Source organism: Rhipicephalus sanguineus, chromosome 3 (assembly GCF_013339695.2).
Source record: "Rhipicephalus sanguineus isolate Rsan-2018 chromosome 3, BIME_Rsan_1.4, whole genome shotgun sequence".
NCBI classification, from domain to species: domain Eukaryota; kingdom Metazoa; phylum Arthropoda; class Arachnida; order Ixodida; family Ixodidae; genus Rhipicephalus; species Rhipicephalus sanguineus.
The window spans coordinates 224,473,596-224,493,937 of record NC_051178.1 but is presented as its reverse complement, the minus strand read 5'-3'; positions in this window follow the sequence as shown (position 1 = coordinate 224,493,937).

Below are 20,342 nucleotides of genomic sequence, written 5' to 3'. Positions count from 1 at the left end.
GAGGCGCTGTGTGAGATATGGACGCCATCTGGCAATACGTCGGCAAACATGAGTGCTGTGTTGCGTGCTGGTAGTCCCGGCGCAGCAGCAGGCGAAGACCGGCGGTGACCAACGCGACCGGCGGGGACGCCAGCCAGCCCGAAAACGCGGTTTGGCGCGAAGCGCTGAAGCAGAGAAACGTCCGCACTCAACGTGTACTCTCCACACACTCTTTTATTTACACGTCGCCTGGGTAAAACAGGAACGCCAGAGCGGCGCCCACAACCGGCAGCCTGAAGGCCGCCCACAACGCTGCTTTTTCATTTTTTAAATATTTTTTTTCACCTGCTTGGCCTTCTCAAAACTAAAGTTTTTCAAACACCAACCCATGGCATTCGTACAGTGCAATACAGAACCGAAACCGAAACACAACCATGAGCTCGTGCGAAGGGCACGGAGGAAGGCAAATTTCAGCGCAGTCGCATTTTCAGTTTTGTTGAAACAGCGCTCACTAGACGACGACGATGTAAAAGAAGGCACAGGACAGGCGCTGCCTGTCCTGTGCCTTCTTTTACTTCGTCGTCGTCCAGTGAGCGCTGTTTCAACAAAGATGAACGCATACCAACTCGCTCAAGCTTCCATTCTTATGCATTTTCAGCGCAGCTTAAGAAACTAGGGTCCTTAAAATTACGTATGTATGCATTTTCTATTAAAGGAACACGCCACCTAATACTTACCTAGTGATGTTGCGCCTCAGATATGCATGATATTTACTTTTTGATCGACAACGTTCACAAGTATGAACAGCCCTACCAGTTCAAGACGGCTGGCCCTTGGGCAAGTGGTTCAACTTTGGCCGAGTGGCTGAATCGAGGGACGTGCCGACAAACAGAAAGACAGACAGACAGACCAAAATTTCTGCGTTTAAGTTCCCAAGAGAGCGAAGGGAGGGAGTCGGAACCAGCTGAGGCCTCTCCCGTCGTTTCTCAGAAGCCGGCGCCCAGCGCCGAAGCTGTCCTGCCAGCATCAAGCGCCGTCGAGATGCGACATTCACGTCAGATGGACCCACGTAGCATTAGACTCGGACATGACACTCACTCGGAGCTTCGCGTCGTTTTTCCTCAGCACGCGTTTACGGCAGTTCTCGGCGGGCGCGCTCTCTCACTGCGTGCCCCGCGCGGGAACACCGTCAGCTTTCTACGCCGGCGCGGCTAGGACACTCGCGGAGATCCAACGAGTCGATCCAGAGTACGATGTAGTTGAGGTACAACTCCAAGAGTTAGTCGATTTAATAACCCCGCCGCTCCCTGAGCACTATAAGAAGTTTGACCTGTCCCGGCACAAGCCGAGCTGGAAGCTCATCACAGCCAGCTTTCTCGACGCCAGGCGGGCTTCTTTCATGTACCGCCTGGCCAGAGGGTGTCTGCCTATCACGTACAGACCCTTCACGAAAAACATCCAAAGAGGTGTATGTCCATTCTGTCAAAGTCGAGAGGACCTGGCTCATATCTTCTGCGAGTGCGCTCTTCCAAAAGCCCTACTCCGCAAGGTAGCCGACTTATTTAAGCTCCCGGGAATTCCATTTCCCACGGTCCGGTATTTAAATCCGCTCCCTTCTCACGCGGTCAACCAGTTCGTGCTTCTCCTCGTCGAGTGCCTATACCAAGTTTGGTTGGCGCGATGCGAGGCCGTTCACGGGGGAAGGGTTCTGGGCCTTCACGAAGTACTTGCAAAGTACGGAAGGAGGTTTGGTTCCATCTCTTCCGTGAGCGGTATCGCCTAGGCGCGAAGAAGTTTCTCGAAGACTGGCACCGACCGGCAGTGATCTATAGTGAGTCCAGAGGGCAACTAACCATCCAGCTATGATGGCGGTACATCTAGCATCACGACTCGGCGAGTCGCCACTCGTTTGCATGATTTGTTTACGCCCGGCGCCCTTTCGCGTCCGTGCACGCACTCGCGCCGCGCGATTTGTTTACGTTTTGCTCGGTGGCTCCCTTCTCTCCTTCGGGGGTTCCTTCCTTCCTGAGGCGCGCGCATCGGCACGCGCCCCCTCACTCCTCGCTCCTCTCGGTGCGAGGAGTTTAAGTTCGAGTCTAATGCTACGTGGGTCCATCTGACGTGAATGTCGCATCTCGACGGCGCTTGATGCTGGCAGGACAGCTTCGGCGCTGGGCGCCGGCTTCTGAGAAACGACGGGAGAGGCCTCAGCTGGTTCCGACTCCCTCCCTTCGCTCTCTTGGGAACTTCAACTCCTCGCACCTGGCCGGCGTCACTCACAGGCGAACTGCGCGCGCTCTACCACCTCGAGCGCCTCCAACGTGCACCGGATGGGGCCGCCATCCTGTCCCAGTTGCGGGCACTGCCCAACTCGCGTGTCGGAACACTATTCGACACGTTCGACTCTATCGTCGTGGACTCCGCACCCGAGATTCCCCCGTGGCCCCCCCCCTCACCAAAGAGTGCCGCTCCCCATCGGCTTCGAGCTCTCAGGCGTGCGCTCGAAGCGCGACACACCGGCCTGTGCTATCGCGCAGGAAGCCGCAGCCAGAATGGACCAGGACCTTGATGGAAGGACACAGTTTTTCACCGATGCCTCCGTGCTTCGGGACCACTCTGCGGCCGCTGCCTGCGCGGCACCACAGCTGGCATTGAAGCGCCAATGCCGGCTCGCCTACCGCGCCTCCTCCACCACGGCTGAGCTGGTAGGAATACACCTTGCTGCCGACCTCATCCGCGAAACGCCGCAAGTCACACGCGCGACAATCTACACTGACTCGAGGTCAGCCCTCCGCCAGCTCGCCAAAGAGGAACGCGCCCCCCCACTCGCACAACGTGTGGCGTGGTCACTCCACAGTCTGCGCGAACACGGATGCGACGTGGCTCTCCAGTGGATACCGTCGCACGTTGGCATCGCAGGGAACGAGGCTGCCGATGACCTGGCAAAGACAGCACACGACCCAGCTGTTCCACTGACAACGTGCGCGGACTCCGTGGACTCAGCGCGCCGAAACCTTTGGCGAGAGCTCGTGCGAAACCACCCCGACAAGCGCACGGCCGCCGGCTCTCCACCACGCATTCTATCGGAAAACGTGCTGACCAGGAAAGAGCGGTCCCTCCTCCTCGCACTGCGGACAGGTTCCGTCTGGCCTGCTGAGCGCCGGCACCGCCTCCGCGGTGCGCCCTCGCCCCTCTGCAGTGACTGCGGAGAGAGGGAAACCGTGGCGCATCTCTTCCTTTCCTGCTCCGCCCTCTCCACCCACCGCGAAGCGCTCGCTCGTGCCTTCAAGCAGCTGGGACTTCCGTCTGCCACGGTAGATGACATTCTGCACCCGGTAGGATCAGCCCATCGCGTGCGCCCTGCCCTGCGCGCGGTCCTCAACTACATCGAAGCCGCGCAACTGGCCGACCGTCTTCTCTGAACCACGCCGACCAAGCCCCCAACAAACGGAACTTCCGTGTTTTTTTTTTTTTCCCAGTCATGTGTTTATCGCGTGTGTCCCCCCCCCCTTTTTTTTTCCCCTCCCCCCCCAGTGATGTGTTTAACTCCCCCAGGCCTCCTCCTCCACTATAACTCTAACTTCTCCTATACTTTTCTCCCCTTTCCCCCAGGTGTCGCGGTTGTGGTGTCCTCGCCTGAGAGACAGTTACTGCGTCCCTCACCCCCACTATTCACCTAATTTTCCCAAATAAAGAATCTCTTTCTGCTCGCATTCTTTCCCCCTCCGCCCCGAACTCGTTTCCTCCGCTCGCCGCGCTTTCAGCGCGAGTGCATTTGTTGTCGTCTGCTCGCGCACCCGGTTTGCGCGAGCAATTCAAGCCGCTCGCTGGCCGGAAACCAGCGGGCACAACTTTGCTACGCTTGTCTCGTGCGCGACGATCTTTTTCGTCGCGACAGACCGTAGCATACCCGTTAGAGTAGAACGGGAACCGAGGCGGCTTTTCAACCGCTCGGTGCTATGGAATGGCCACATCTCCGTGCGCACAGACTTCGTCTGCTGTGCAAAAGAGTGGCCCCCTTGCCTGGGTAAGGTACCGGTCCTCTCGCGGCCCCACGGCCGCGAGAGATGTCGTGTCTGCTCGGCGCTTCGCGCTGAGCGGGCGCGGCACCCTTGTCCGGGTAGGACCGTTCGCTCAAAACAAAAAAATCCCGCTCTGCAACCCGGGGCGGGACCCTTACCGGGGCGGACGTACTGGATGATGAGGGGTTGATGAGTGTTGTAAACTCTGGGACATGGTGCTTTCGAGTGCCAAGCTCCCCTTCCCTTCTGACAACGGTAAGTTCCCCAAGAAAGACTATCGTCTTTAAAATAAAGAAAGTAGCGAAAACAATAGCAGAACAATAGGATTAGCTGTAATTGCTGCAGTACTTTGATCATTTGGCGGCACTTCATTGCTTATAGTAGCAGGGATGTCTGCTCTGCTGTCTTGGGTTACATAAATGAAACAAAAAAGGATTACCATGTTAATATATTTTCATCATCTCATATCTGCGTGGGAGCCCAGTATTCAACCTCTGAGCCATGCCGGTGCTTGAAACTGCTTTGCAAAAAGGTCCTATACACGCTTCATCTCGGGAAGGAACCACATTAGCACATGTAATATAGCGTGGTAGAAGAGTAAAATAAGCACCAAGCGTCGCACAACGCGAATTGCGCAACGTGTAGGTTTTTGAATGCTTCCAACCCATTACAAAGGGCTCTGCCATAATTCTTCATCGTCATCAGGCACAGCATCAACAAAGTGCGCGTAATGCCTTACATGCGTTTAGCAGGTACCAAAGGTCTCCGTAGAATGACGAAAAACGGCACAGTGCCTGCTGCCCTACTTCTCAAAAATTACAATGATTTATAGCGTAGTGGGTTCCTCGCAAGTGCACTTGTATTGGTTGCCAAGGAAGCCCATAAGCGCATGATTCATTTCCTCGGGGTCCCAGTAAAGTTCTTCGCCCCCCCCCCCCTCCCCCCGTCTCTCTTTTACGTCAACGTATGTTATACAGCATGACGGGAGAGGGAAATAGCGACCGGGCGTCACCCAATGCAAATTACATAACTGGTGGGCCGTTTAAAGGGACCGACAACTGATTTTTCGCGACCCAGTTTTTTACGGCGCGACAGGAAGCTCACCCTTCGTAGCGTTTGTAGCTGCAGTGGTTTATCCAAAAAGCACGTTGTCACTAATCCCGTTAATCGGGGACGGCAATCGCCGGGCGGATTCTAAGGGCTGGCGTCAAGGCCCTCCGAAAACGCACCACGAAAGCGCGGACAATTTAGAGTTGGTCCTTTGGCGCGCCAGCGAACGCCGGTTGTGGTCCAAAGACCGAGTCAGAGCCGAGAGTCGATAACACAAACGAAAACGAAATATATTCTCCGTTAAGGCAATACAAATAACACAAACACGTGCACACTCGGCTGGTACCAGTTACAACTTCACAATATAACTCAGATGGTGTTTACACAACGGGAGCTAAACAAACAGATCACACGCAACCAATGCAATCACATGCATTAAACTATTCGATGACCGTTAAAGTCCTGAATAGATAGTGGCGTATCCAGTCCACAATACTTGGACGGTAAACGAATGCTTCTCTTCAAGGAAACACTCACGCCAGCTCCAGCGTTGATCGTCGTAGCTCAACCGTCGTCGTGACTTGTCACGGCTCACACGGCGTCGTCATCGGATTCTTCCAGATCCACGAGCGATTGACCGCACACCATCATAAACACGTCTTCTTTGGCTAACGGAGCCACACTTAGCGTAACTTCACCATCACCGGGCCGACTGACTCGCTCACTGACTTCACTACTCCCTTCACTGACTGACTGGCCCTCGTCGTTTGCACGCTTTTATTCCTTCTTCCCCGGTTTCTAGAAGCGTCGGGATGTTTCTTCTGCGTGCAGTACAGCTAAGCCTGGGGAAAGGGCGAGAGCTTTCTCGTATGTTCGAATCGTGACGGCATCGCTCGCGGACGCGTCACCCTCTCCTTCTAGAAAGATCCAGGCTTTGCCAGGCGTTCGATCGTGTTTACGGCGTCTGGTCGAGTGGGTGAGGAGGATGCGGCGCGCCGGCGTCTTTTGATGCTTGTTTTTTCGTCTTTCGCGCTTCTTGGGCGCGCGATTCGCGCCGTTCTGTCTCGTAGCAGTTTGAAAGCGGCCTCGCGCGCGCTTTATAACGCGATCGTTTGTGACACTGCCCCCCACTTCAAGAATATTATCACATAATATTCAAACAACACAAACGAGCGCGCACATACACATCCAAAAATGTCCCACATACAGAGTCCATAACTCAGTCCACACACAATGCGCGTCACATTCATAATAGAACTCTTAATACAATTCACAGGGCATTTCAATGTCGAAATATAAACACAAGTACATAAGTACAAAACGCCATCATACATTTCATATAAACAGTGCGAACGCTCAAAACAAAGCTCTTCAATTATAATGCATATACAATTATATCAATAGCATTGTACACATAAAATAACGCAAGTAACACTTGGGCTCACTAGCCATACACACTTCCCGCAGGGTATAAACACAACACATTCAAACTCAAAACACTTCAATTCCAACACCCTGTCCTGTTCAAACAGACTCGCGCTTGCGCCCCTTCTTTCGGTGCTCGCTCGCTCTCTTTCTGTTTCTCTTGTTTTTCTTGCGAGCCGTTCCATTTGACGGTGCCGGAGGGGGCGTCTCTGCTGCCGTCGACACATTTGACGCTAGCAAGGCGTGGTCGCGTTCGTTAGAACGTTCGCGGTGCTTCGCCAACTTCTGCGCGTCGTGGTGTTTTGCTTGAACGACCACCTTCGTCTTCTTTTGAGCCGCAGATGATGGTGGCCGCTCAGTTGCAATGTCACCTGCTCTGCGTGTCGTCACCGGCGGTACAGTGACCGTTGGAGCTCCATTGTTGCCATTCTCTGACGCCTCGGCTTCAGTATGAGCTCGGGTGACATCTTTCCTGAGATTCTCTTCCGCGGTTTCTTTACGTCGCGGTTCCTGAACTGACGAGGGCTCCATCTTCGGGGCTTCTCCCAAACGTTCAGGATCGTATGGCCCTCGAGCTCCGTCGATGTTTCCCACGATTAGGTCAAACAGGGGATTATCCATGCACAGGGCAGAAACTCTCCCGCTGAAGTAAGGGGTCTCAACCTCAATCTTGGCTTCGGGAAGCATTCGAATGGAACTATCAAGCAAGCGAACCGGTTGGGTATTGCCTGTGAATTCGCTCTCTCGGACCAATTTCTTTCGTACGATCACAGTAGTGCATCCACTATCTCTTAGTACTGTGACTTCCTTCCCACCAACTTTCCCCTTAACTGTCGGCATTTCTTTCTGTGTGTCTGTTGTCACCGCAGCACCAATGAAATCCATCTTCTTCCCGCTTTTCAGCTCGGCCGATTCATCATTGGTCGCTTTTGCTTCCTCGTTTGGCAGGGCATCCGCACAGGCTGCTTGGTGGGCTTTACTCGCATCGATTCGACATGCGTCTGCTTTGTGCCCAGTCTGTCCACATTTAAAACACTTCATCACACTCGGGCGTGAGAAGTTGGTCCGACAGCTGTTAGCGCGATGACCCACGCGGTTACACAGAAAGCATCGCGGAACACTCTCTGGTGCACGCTTGGTTTCTTCAGGTGCCGATCTCTTTGACTCCTCGTGAACTTCTTTTTTTACTTTGGCTAGATTCGTGCCACCTTGCGCTTCCAAGAATTGATCGGCCAATTCAAGCATATCCTCGAGCGATTTAGCTTTCCTCTCTTTCAGATACAGCGACAGGCTCGGGTGGCAACTGGTGAGAAATTGCTCTCTGATTAAAAGTTCTCTAAGCTCACCGTACTCCTGTGCCGTCTCTGAAAGTTCGATCCACCTGTCAAAATAATGGCTGAGCCGCGCGGCATACTGCGTTGCCGTCTCGCCATCAGCTGGCTTTCCCGTCCGGAACCGATCGCGGAAGCCTTCCACGGTGAATCGAAATCGCTTCAGCAAAGCAGCTTTCACTTTCGTGTAATTAGCTGCATCGGTAGGTGTCATCCTACCGTACACACTGAGCGCTTCGCCACTCAAACAAGTGCTCAAAGCTGTTGCCCATTGCTGTTCCGGCCAATTTTGGCTTCTAGCTATCGTCTCAAACCTGTGCAGGTATGCATCAAGGTCATCTTTCCTCTCGTCAAACGCCACAAGCAGTTTGCTTGGGTTCAAACGGAAGCTATGATCTTCCCTTTCGCTGCTCTCCACTCTAGCCTGGACGGGAGTCTCTGTGCGCTGCTGCAAACGGAGCCGTTCGAGTTCCAATTCGTGCTGCCGTTGCCTTTCTCTCTCAGCCATCTCAGCTTGCATCTGTCTCTCTTGCGCCTCTCTTTCTTCCTTCAACTGTCGCTCCTTCGCCTCTCTTTCTTCTCTCTCCCTCTCAGCTGCTAGCCTCTCTCTCTCCAGTTCCGCTTCTCTCTCTTTGTTAGCCCTCTCAACCGCCTCCTTTTCCTTTTGGCTCACCCACTTTCGTAGTTCGGCCCCAGAAAGACCCATCTTCTCACCAAGGGCAACTAATTTCTCGAGATCCATGATGCCCGTCAACAAAACCTAGCCGCGTGCACAATACCTCTGCCTAACTTCGAATACCAGTACACTCTCTGCACACAGGTTAGCGAGAACGCGGTGCAACACTCAAAAATCGTTCGCAAGCACTATCAACGTCTCAAGGCTCTTTCTCCCTACTTTGGACACACTTTTGCACCAAAAAGGTCCTGTGTCGCGGACGCCAGAATAATTGTCACTAATCCCGTTAATCGGGGACGGCAATCGCCGGGCGGATTCTAAGGGCTGGCGTCAAGGCCCTCCGAAAACGCACCACGAAAGCGCGGACAATTTAGAGTTGGTCCTTTGGCGCGCCAGCGAACGCCGGTTGTAGTCCAAAGACCGAGTCAGAGCCGAGAGTCGATAACACAAACGAAAACGAAATATATTCTCCGTTAAGGCAATACAAATAACACAAACACGTGCACACTCGGCTGGTACCAGTTACAACTTCACAATATAACTCAGATGGTGTTTACACAACGGGAGCTAAACAAACAGATCACACGCAACCAATGCAATCACATGCATTAAACTATTCGATGACCGTTAAAGTCCTGAATAGATAGTGGCGTATCCAGTCCACAATACTTGGACGGTAAACGAATGCTTCTCTTCAAGGAAACACTCACGCCAGCTCCAGCGTTGATCGTCGTAGCTCAACCGTCGTCGTGACTTGTCACGGCTCACACGGCGTCGTCATCGGATTCTTCCAGATCCACGAGCGATTGACCGCACACCATCATAAACACGTCTTCTTTGGCTAACGGAGCCACACTTAGCGTAACTTCACCATCACCGGGCCGACTGACTCGCTCACTGACTTCACTACTCCCTTCACTGACTGACTGGCCCTCGTCGTTTGCACGCTTTTATTCCTTCTTCCCCGGTTTCTAGAAGCGTCGGGATGTTTCTTCTGCGTGCAGTACAGCTAAGCCTGGGGAAAGGGCGAGAGCTTTCTCGTATGTTCGAATCGTGACGGCATCGCTCGCGGACGCGTCACCCTCTCCTTCTAGAAAGATCCAGGCTTTGCCAGGCGTTCGATCGTGTTTACGGCGTCTGGTCGAGTGGGTGAGGAGGATGCGGCGCGCCGGCGTCTTTTGATGCTTGTTTTTTCGTCTTTCGCGCTTCTTGGGCGCGCGATTCGCGCCGTTCTGTCTCGTAGCAGTTTGAAAGCGGCCTCGCGCGCGCTTTTATAACGCGATCGTTTGTGACACACGTAATTATTTTATAAGCAGTATTTTTCGATCTGAAAGGCTCCAAACACGCATGGAGGCTTGCTCCAGCCATAGAGTTAATATACTGACTCTAGAGGAAAAGCTGGGCCGTGAGACCTATAACCACAAGAACGCTGACATCTTGGAACGTTGCCATTCTTGCCATCACATATCAATCCTAAAGAAGCACCTGCACAATTAAAAACTTGCGGATATTGTTTTGTGTTTATTTTGAATACTTCTACGAAAGAATACGACGGCTATTTATGAAATTTACTGCGCGCGGAAAGGAGCGTTTGCAGGCTGGTTAACTAGATGGCACCACCATATCAACACTCACGAGTACGCGAGCGTGTGCTTGCGGCCGATTGTGCCGGTTTGCGCGTCGTGTCAAAGCCCCTGAAACTTCGTTCGCGACGTGTATCTCGTAGTTGTCATAGTGTCCCGTTGTGTGCGTTTTCTGTCGCCGCATACCACTCGACTTCATGTGACAGCCCTTTTTTCTTTCGAGCTAGAAACTTAAGTGCACCAGTGCAAACCAGGACGGACGGCAAAGAAGAGATGAGACAAGCCCTGAAAGTCATGTACGAACTAGTCGCAACCGATTTTTTTTTGTACTTTTTAACGGCGATAAAGCTTCGTGGTCCGTGTAACTTTAGTTTCGATTGAAGCTTTCGGGGGATGTCTGACTCACGTTCGCCGCTGCATGCTGCAATCGACATTGTTCGGCTTTACGGCTCTCTGCGCTGAAGTACGGCAGCAATGAGCTGAAAAAGAACGTGGATACAGGTGTCTCGCCATTGCAAGTCGAATCAGCGCGCGACCACGGCCTACGGACTTTGCTTCGAGCTGCGAATCTGTCGAGTGACCTTTGTGCCAGCGAACGGAGAAACTTTGGTAGGGAGTGCCTAGTAAAAACCATGCACAAGCAGGTGGAAATTTTAACTGTTATCAACCGGACCAGCTGCACAGACAACCGTACACTAACACACAGCTTCACGCATATCAAAACACAGCTGATGTTCCCTGAACAGCGCCTAGCTGGCTTAGGTTGGTAGATTAAAACTGATTACCACCGTCAAATATGGCGAGCGTCTCAGGGTCTGGCAACCCTGGCAACGATCGTTTTGTTCCATCATGGCGGAATCCATGTGGTTATGGGTTTCAATGCATGGGCCCTATGGGGAGCTTTTCCTCTAGAGTCAGTATATTAACTCTATGGCTCCAGCAACGCTGAGAATTGATAGCGATGTCGCTAGCCCTTGTGAAGGCTGTCGTTGTTCTGCTTTCGCAGGAGTTACGTAACTATGCTTAACCACCTGTATTTTGAGCTTTCCAACCATATTTGAAAATAGCAAGCTGTTACAATGAGACAATGTGGCTTTATACACATTCCCGGTATTTGTACAGCGTTGTGTGCGCTTGCGCCCAAGGTTGCCTGCATGCGTCATGAAGGGCTTGTCCCGGCGTCGTTACTTTCTCGATACACTAGCCAAGCCAAGTAATCGATCACGCAACTGTGCATATGCACGGCCGCACTGAGTAGCAGCAGGCGTCATTTCTGAGACGAGCTGTAGGTAGCAAAACTATGTCGCTTCCAAATCTTAGCGACCTGGAAACTGCGTGCACGGTTGCATGAGCACTCTGAAAAGTTGCTCAAGACGCGCTGACGAGCATGGGATCATTACGTCACGCGAAGACAGCGCCACTTTAATGCATACTACTAACGCAGGCCTATATGTATATTATTATGGAGTAATACCTTTTAATATAAAGAAACGAACAATATTTCAATACTAACAATAAAATCGTCGACCGCGTACAGCAATCAACGGTCACGTGGCCGTCTTCATCGGATCATTCATGTTTTTGCCGCCAGAGGCGCCACAGGTCATTTTTCGCGACTTTCAATTAAGAAATAAAAATATAAATCCATCTCTCACGAAAAAAACAGGGTTGGTTTGAGTCAGTGCAACGGACAATCTTTACATCAGTGGTGTCAACTCATTTGATATTCTGGGCAGTTGTCGGTCCCTTTAAAGCTTCCAACCCATTACAAAGGGCTGAGCCATAATTCTTCACCGTCATCAGTCGTCGCGTCAACAAAGTACACATAATGCCTTACAGACGTGTAGCTGGTGCCTCGCTTCTCCGCAGAATGACGAATAATGGCTTAGTAGGTGCTTCCCAACTTCACAAAAATTGTGGTTTATGGCGTAGTGGGTACCTTTCTAGTGTACTTGTATTGTAGCCCCAAGAGAGCTTAACGGGCTCTAGAAACGCCGTTCTTCCAGCTTTCGCTGTGACTGTGCTGCGGTTTCAGCGCAGGCCTAGTGTGTTTTTTTTTTAAAGACGACAGTCTTTCTTGGGGAACTTAAACGCAGAAATTTTGGTCTGTCTTTCTGTCTGTCTGTCTTTCTGTTTGTCGGCACGTCCCTCGATTCAGCCACTCGGCCAAAGTTGAACCACTTGCCCAAGGGCCAGCCGTCTTTAACTGGTACAGCTGTTCATACTTGTGAACGTTGTCGATCAAAAAGTAAATATCATGCATATCTGAGGTGCAACATCCCTAGGTAAGTATTAGGTGGCGTGTTCCTTTAATAGAAAATGCATACATACGTAATTTTAAGGACCCTAGTTTCTTAAGCTGCGCTGAAAATGCATAAGAATGGAAGCTTGAGCGAGTTGGTATGCGTTCATCTTTGTTGAAACAGCGCTCACTAGACGACGACGAAGTAAAAGAAGGCACAGGACAGGCGCTGCCTGTCCTGTGCCTTCTTTTACTTCGTCGACGTCTAGTGAGCGCTGTTTCAACAAAGCTGAAAATGCGACTGCGCTGAAATTTGCCTTCCTCCGTGCCCTTCGCACGAGCTCATTGTTGTGTTTCGGTTTCGGTTCTGTATTGCACTGTACGAATGCCATGGGTTGGTGTTGAAAAACATTAGTTTTGAGAAGGCCAAGAAGGTGAAAAAAAATATTTAAAAAATGAAAAAGCAGCGTTGTGGGCGGCCTTCAGGCTGCCGGTTGTGGGCGCCGCTCTGGCGTTCCTGTTTTACTCAGGCGACGTGTAAATAAAAGAGTGTGTGGAGAGTACTCATTGAGTGCGGACGTTTCTCTGCTTCAACGCTTCGCGCCAAACCGCGTTTTCGGGCTGGCTGGCGTCCCCGCCGGTCGCGTTGGTCACCGCCGGTCTTCGCCTGCTGCTGCGCCGGGACTACCAGCACGCAACACAGCACTCATGTTTCCCGACGTATTGCCAGATGGCGTCCATATCTCACACAGCGCCTCTTCTATCGTCTTTACACGACATTTGCAGCGAAGCACGCAGATACGCGGCCAATTTTTTTTTTTACCACCTGGGGTTCTTCGACGTGCACTGATGTTGCACATACACAGGCCTCTAGCATTTCGCCTCCATCGAAATACGACCGCCGCGGCCGGGTTCGAAGCCACGACTCTCGGGTCAGCAATCGAGCACCGTAACCACAGGGCCACCGCGGCGGTATATTTCACTGCACCATCCACTTCAAGTTGCGCGCACACTTTCTCGGACCAGCACTTTTCAGGCATGCTTTTTTATTCCTGCAGTGAGAGACTGTAACGTTCTTCTATACGCCATTACAGCCATGGCAAGCCAGTCTACGAAACTCTTGTCAATCGTATTTCGTAGCTAATTAACAAAAAGAGCAGTAACAGTGTGGGGCAATTTGCTTTGACCTAAAATTAGCGTGGGTTATCTTCACGCGCAATAGCGGCATAATTCCGGCCTAATTTGTCAAATGCACTCACTGAGGCGCATAGGCCATGCATACAGAATTTATGGAGCAAGAAAATTTTCACGGAACCTTGCCATGGAATGGTAAACGTCAGCAGTTACTGCACTCAAAATCTATGACTTTTACCACTTCGCTTAATCACTAGCTGAATTTCGCGCACATTGCGCGCCCTAAATTAGCTCTATGGAAATGGTCGCACGTCTGCGTTTCCAACACAGGAATGCAACACGTTTCTCCATAAAGATAACTTGCTAACGTGTGGCTTCACAAATAAACTTTTTTTCCTAAACACACGAGCGTCCGCACATAGTACATTTACTCTTCCGTGCACCTACGCACTTTCATGCGCACTCAACATGATTCTTGCCAGAGCAGCGTAATTCGGTGGTTTTCTCGATAACAATAATGTTTCTCGCTTTGGTCAGCCTTCGCTGTCACAAACACGCGTACGTACGTTATGTCATTAATATTCAGAGCGGGCATAATTTAGCGATTCTATTTCATTGCTATTTATTTTCGTCCTTTGTCAGAGGTCTAAAAAACGCCTCTACATTGGCTGGCCACGCAAGGGGATTGTCAATGAATGAGATGGAGAAAAAGTATTTCTTTCCTGAGATAATACCGACCTTGCTGTCGCTTTGTTGCAACCACAAGCATTCTCCCTCAGCGCGTGAAATTTCCGCTGCACATGACGATGCGTGTAGAATGAGAATAGTACATCCTACAGCGCTATACTATACTTCTTCGGGTTGCGCAGATCACCACAAGTGTTAAGTATTGGCACACCACAATATGCGAAATATTTCTTCTGTACTCCCTTCCCTCCCCTGAATAGAAATTGTGTGCTCTCGCTCACTCGATGATGCATACTTAATTACGACCGTAACGTTGTACACAGTCACATTCGTCTCCGTAGGCAGATTCTGCACTTTCAAATTTGGCGCCTGAAACTCCAAAGGGGGCGTTAAAAGAAAATGTCAACCGCACATTGTTATCTTTGTTTATTTAGTAAATAAAATTATTAAAACAATAAGAAAACAGCTTATCTTGATTAATTTCTGGGATTTCTTTATTTTAAATTTGACATTATATACTGCCGACAGAAGCCAATCCAATCTGTTCGGATAAGTAACTTGTTGAGCCAGTGCCGCCAGTGCCATACGGTTGTATTTGTTTACTGGTTGCAGATCGTATCAAAAGTGGCCGCATGCTTGTTTGGTGTGATGTGATATACGTACAATGCTTCAATACTGACTCATAAACCAGGTAGCCGGTCCCGAAAGTATGCGGTTAAGGGACATCTTGAAGTGCTGTGTGGTTCGCCTCGAACATTTGAGGTAGGTCGTGAGCGGCGGTGGACTCCGACGTTGGAAATGGGTGCCAGATTGGTAAGTAGAGCTGCAATATGTTTTGATAGTACACCAGCTGCGATCGCTCACAGATACGTACCTCGACTGCCGATAACAAGCTGAACTAATATGTATCGCCGCCTTCCATTTCAAGCTTCACGCGATCTGTGAAGACGCGCATAGGCTCTATCTACGCCAGATCTGCTAGAAGATCTGACGGGTGATTTAGAATCGGCTGTCTTTGATCGTTATGTAGGTCTTTAGAGCAAGACATACTTCACGCTTAGAAAGAAATTCTCGGCTATTCAAGAAGTGGTGGAGCCAGCGCAGAACTGTAAAGTATCTGACGCGCTAATTCCAGGCACCAGCTCGCGGAGTGTTCCGAAGTGCGTAGGCGAGCGTCGGCTCGTTTGAGCTCGCATTTTACCGCCTAGAGACAAGGCGTCCGTAATTTAAGAAAACATCTGGCGCTTAAACGGTTGTTCTTTTTTTCAGCACAATAATTCTAGCTTTTCTGTGGCGTTAATAATGTTACGTTGAATAGCGCTAACCACGATTTGGACGTGTGCCTCGGACGTCTACTTGTATTACGTAGAAGTTACCGTAATCCTTGGTAGTTACCTTCGACAGTGATTATCTCTCAATTAGCAATGCGGTTAGACCTTCAATGCCGCCGTTTTCCGTGTGGCATACTTGTTTGTCCCCTTCCTTCCCCGACGTTTCAAATGCGGTGCTTCGCTTGTGTATACAGTCGTTGGAAAATAGGGCGCCCTACTTTTTTCTTTTCTTCAAGTAACGTGCCTGCGTTCGTGTAACGCATTAAAAATGTTCTTAACCGCTCCTACGCTTATGAAAAACAGCTTAACCTCGCTGCCGTTGTATGTACTACATGTAGTTAGAGGGATTCTTCATCTATGTTTCCATGGAAGACATGTACAGATGTGTTTCTTACATTTAAAGCTGCGTTCCTTATTTTCACTCTAAAAAAGACAGCCGTGCCTTTTCTGCAATGTAATTGAAGGCTGCACCTTGCAGCTGTTGCTACAGCATCATATCATTATGAATCTGTTAACCTTACCCCACCCTTTCAGCTGTGGTCGCAGCTCATGTGAGCATTAATATGACAGATGTTCATTGACCTTCATTAATTCAGCTTTGAAAAAAAACTTTGTGCTTCGAAAAAGCTTAATTTATTTATTTGTTCCTTTGCCTTTTCTTTTTTAAATGTGAGTCTCCCACCCTTGCACACATAGGCGTGCGCAGGGTTCCCCATCAGGGGGGGCAAAGGTTCATCGCAATGCCCCCCCCCCCCTTCTTAGGTGATTAGGGGGTCGGCCGCCCCCCCCCCCTGCACTCCCTGTGCGCACGCCTATGCTTGCATACATAGCTTGCAGTGGCGTAAATCACGGGGGGGGGGGGGGGGGGGGTCCTGACCCCCCTTGTGCTCAGGCTGGGGGGACTCCCCTTGCAGGTGTCCCACCTTGAAATTTATCTTTCAAACATCAGATATTTGAATTGCTTCACAGTTAAGTATAGCACGTTCAACTTTTTTTGAATGCCTGCTTATTTTTGTAGTGTGTAGGCCTGTGTTCAACACCCCTCAGCTGTGTGACTATTGAAATCGCAATTGCCACTCGACCAATATCAGAGAAGACTTAAAGGGGACACCAAAGAGCAAAACGATTTTCCACGTTCTAGTAAACTACTGTTTCATGATACCAAAAACACTACGCTTGCCGCTAGAAGACGCTTAGTGAGAAAACGCACAAAAAGAAAATGTTGGTGGCGACGCCACCTTGAAGTTTCCGCACCATTTGCCTTGACATCACATATTTTGATGGCGCCTACTAGGGCCTACGTACTTTATAATCGGTAAAAATGAAGTACATTGACCTCTGAGAGGGCCATAGACTTAACATACCAAGTCTGAGGAAATTTTGTTGAACCAATGGCACCAAAACACAATAAATACACTTTGAAATCCATGACATCACGCATGGAGATTTCGGCGCAAAATTCAAAAATGAAACTGTGAACTTTGTTTTCTCCTCTCTTAATGAACCGAGGATGGTGAAATTAACGACATTAGAGTTCTCACAGTACAATTTATCAATCTAAACCAATTAATTGTTTCTCTTTAGTGTCCCTTTAATAGAAGAATGTAATTACGCGAGCTGGGAACCCATGCTCGTTTTTAAATTCGATTTCAAATCATGATTTTAATTTTTACGTAAGTAAACACAAAACCTATATATATAAAAACAAAATGGCCACCATGGCAAGATGAGTGCCCCCCCCCCCCCCCTTGTGATTTTTCAGGATTAATGCCACTGATAGCTTGAACACTATCATCACAAACATGTCACATAAGGAGCTCACTACCTGATGTCAGATTTCGGAGCTTCCCGTTTGTATATGCGATGTAATGCACCACAAGCCGCCACTTCAGAGCCACTGGCAGCACACTCACAAGGTAGCATGAATGAAAATTTAAGAAATGCCAATAACAAATGAGTCAATGAGCTCAACAACATTGTTATCATTACTAAGATTATATTAACTAATTTCATTATTATTACTGCTATGTGCGCTTTCTCTGTGGTATTCAGTCAGCAGATGCCAAAAAAGGATACCTCGTAAATGTGATTGCTCAGTTATATGGCACACACGCTTTCCCTGTTTCTATAGACAGCCTTTATGACACAGCATTAAAAGTGAAAGGCAGTTGTAAAAAAACAAAAGAGAGAAGGAGAAGAAAGACACTTATTGCAGTTACTATATAATGGTGGCTGCCACTGTAAAGATCTACGGTGTAGCTGTAGAAGTTTGGCGCAATTGAAGGAGCAATCCATCTTAAAAAACCAACCAAATGCCCGTACATTGGTCCTCATATCCACATACTTGGTTTAGTCTACTGTTTAGGCAATCATGACTGAAAGCATCTTGTTTGGCACCTTCCAGTGGTCCTTTTTAGGCGGTTACTGGCTGCTGATGTTACTGGTGGGCCTACAGTTTGCGCCACTTTCCGAAGGCCTGTGGCGTCGTGGTGAGCCACCACACAACCGGCAGAATAGACTAAGGACCCTGTTGCGCATGCCTGGTGTACAGCCAACCCAGGTAAATATTTTCCTTCTCCAAAGCACCAAGCGTTTTAAAGGGGGATCCAGTGAAAAACTTATGACTATCAACTTGCCAGAATAGCTTTGAAACCGATGATTGAAATTATAATGTCTCCCTCATTTTTCTTCTTTCTTTTTTTTTTAATGCAGACCAGTTGCATAAAATACAGAGTTGAAAACAAGAGTTAGATTTGTCAACCAGGAAAACTGTATAAAATAGTGATTTTCAGTGTTCACTGTAATAAGTTTGTATATGCACCCTTTGTCCATGTGGTGGCAGTGGTGTGTTTGTGACCCTGGGAAAAATTTTGGGTGCCCATTTGTAGTACTGAATTTTGCCAATGAAATACAAGTACTAAGTCCTGCAGTTCAGTACAGTTAAATGTTTTATATATGTGTAAATATTAAAAGGAATGCACCTCATATGTCTAGACCATTGCATAGCTTCCATTTACATGCCAGCAATATTTGTCCATAAAATGATGTGTTAATTGCATAGCAAAACTGGAACCAGCTGGAGGGTTCCGTATATTTGCAGGCTATTGCTATTAAAAACAGGAGCCAAGGCCATTCATGACAGAGACAGTCGCTTTTCTTGAACAGTAATCTTGTGATGATGATAGCAGCAGCTGGAAGAAGATGCGTCATCTTTTTCTGAACAATATCCAACAATCGCAACCTGCATATGCTTTGTCACCTGCTAAATTTTGAAAGCTATTGTTCCAAAGGCTGAAACTAGAAGTCTTGAAATCTGTGTATGCAAACAGAAAGTGGATCTACAGACATCGCTTGCATTTATTAGACGCCTCATTCTGCATTTGGCAATAAATTATATGGGGTCTTAGTTTTTGTTGCTGATTATAGTAATTTGAACGTATCTTCAATTCTAAATACTTGTATCTAAATGAATAAATTACAGCATAGCCTCTGTAATCTGTACAACATAGCACTGATGTCTTGCTCAACACTGCAATTTCTGGCATAGTCTGCTTGGCTGTGCTGCAACAATCAGTAACTTCCCCGCACAGCCAAACAGTTGATCTATGCGCTAATGTTTCTAGGATTGGGTTGCACATGATAAAGTAAACTTAGATTTTAAAATGCCATATTTTGATAGCTTTTTGTGCCACCTCCAGCAAAATCTCTACGGCTTAGGTTTTCTGTGATGAACTTTTCATTACCATGCAGGGTTTCTTAAAGTTCAATTGCTAGACCCATTAAAATGAAATTGATGACTCACCCTCTTGTCTATGCTGCTTAATAAGGTTTGCATTGACGTCTCTTGTAATTCTGCGTAGTACTAACATCATCTTTATGTGCGCTTATGTTTTGCCATACTGGCAATCTCATGACATGCATGCATTTATGTGTATATTTCTCAAGTATTCCACAGCACATGTTTATGCTATGAACATTTTCACATTTGACTTATGTGAAGGATTGCTTAATATGTACTGATGGTCTAGTTGGTGAGCCTTGATATTGATGACGCAGTGCACAAAAGACACAATCACACGCACATAAAAATGATACAAACACAGGCACTGGACTGCAACTGATGCTTCATTGTCTAAAGACCCACCTCATATAGAGTAGCACACACATGTGCACTGACAGCAGTGATGTATGATCAAGACCACAAAACAAATTGCATAGATAAAATGTGTTTTGTTTTAAAGAAAATAAACAAACAACATGTGATATCTGTGCAATTTGTTTTGCGGTCTTGATCATACATCACTGCTGTCAGTGCAGATGTGTGTGCTACTCTATATGAGGTGGGTCTTTAGACAATGAAGTATCAGTCGCAGTCCAGCGCTTGTGTTTGCATAATTTTTACGCATGCGTTATTGTGTCTCTTGTGCGCTGCTTCATCAATATCATGAAGGATTGATAAGTTAAAGCACAGGATGCTTTAGTTGTGGGCAGAATAGACTTTACATTCCATAATACTACTGGTCAAATCTACAACCACAAAACGCTAGACATTTTATACATTATTTTTCATTCTTTTTTTCTCTCCTAAATATCCAAGTTGCTTCTCTCATGGGAAGAATTCACAATTTTTTAACTTTGGCATATGCTTGATTGCAGCTTTTGTTGATGCAGCGTGCCTCTTCATTGCTTGCATTACAGTCCTTGTTGCTTTAATCACCGGTAACACCCTTTTATTTCTTTTCTGCTTGCAGCCGGATGATTACTATTGTACAGCATATAATTTAAGTTATGAAGAAGCCTACTATAGGTGAGATTACATGCATTCTCTCGCATGTTTATCTGCTCATTGCACCATCTCTAGTGCTATTTCACAAGTTGTTGG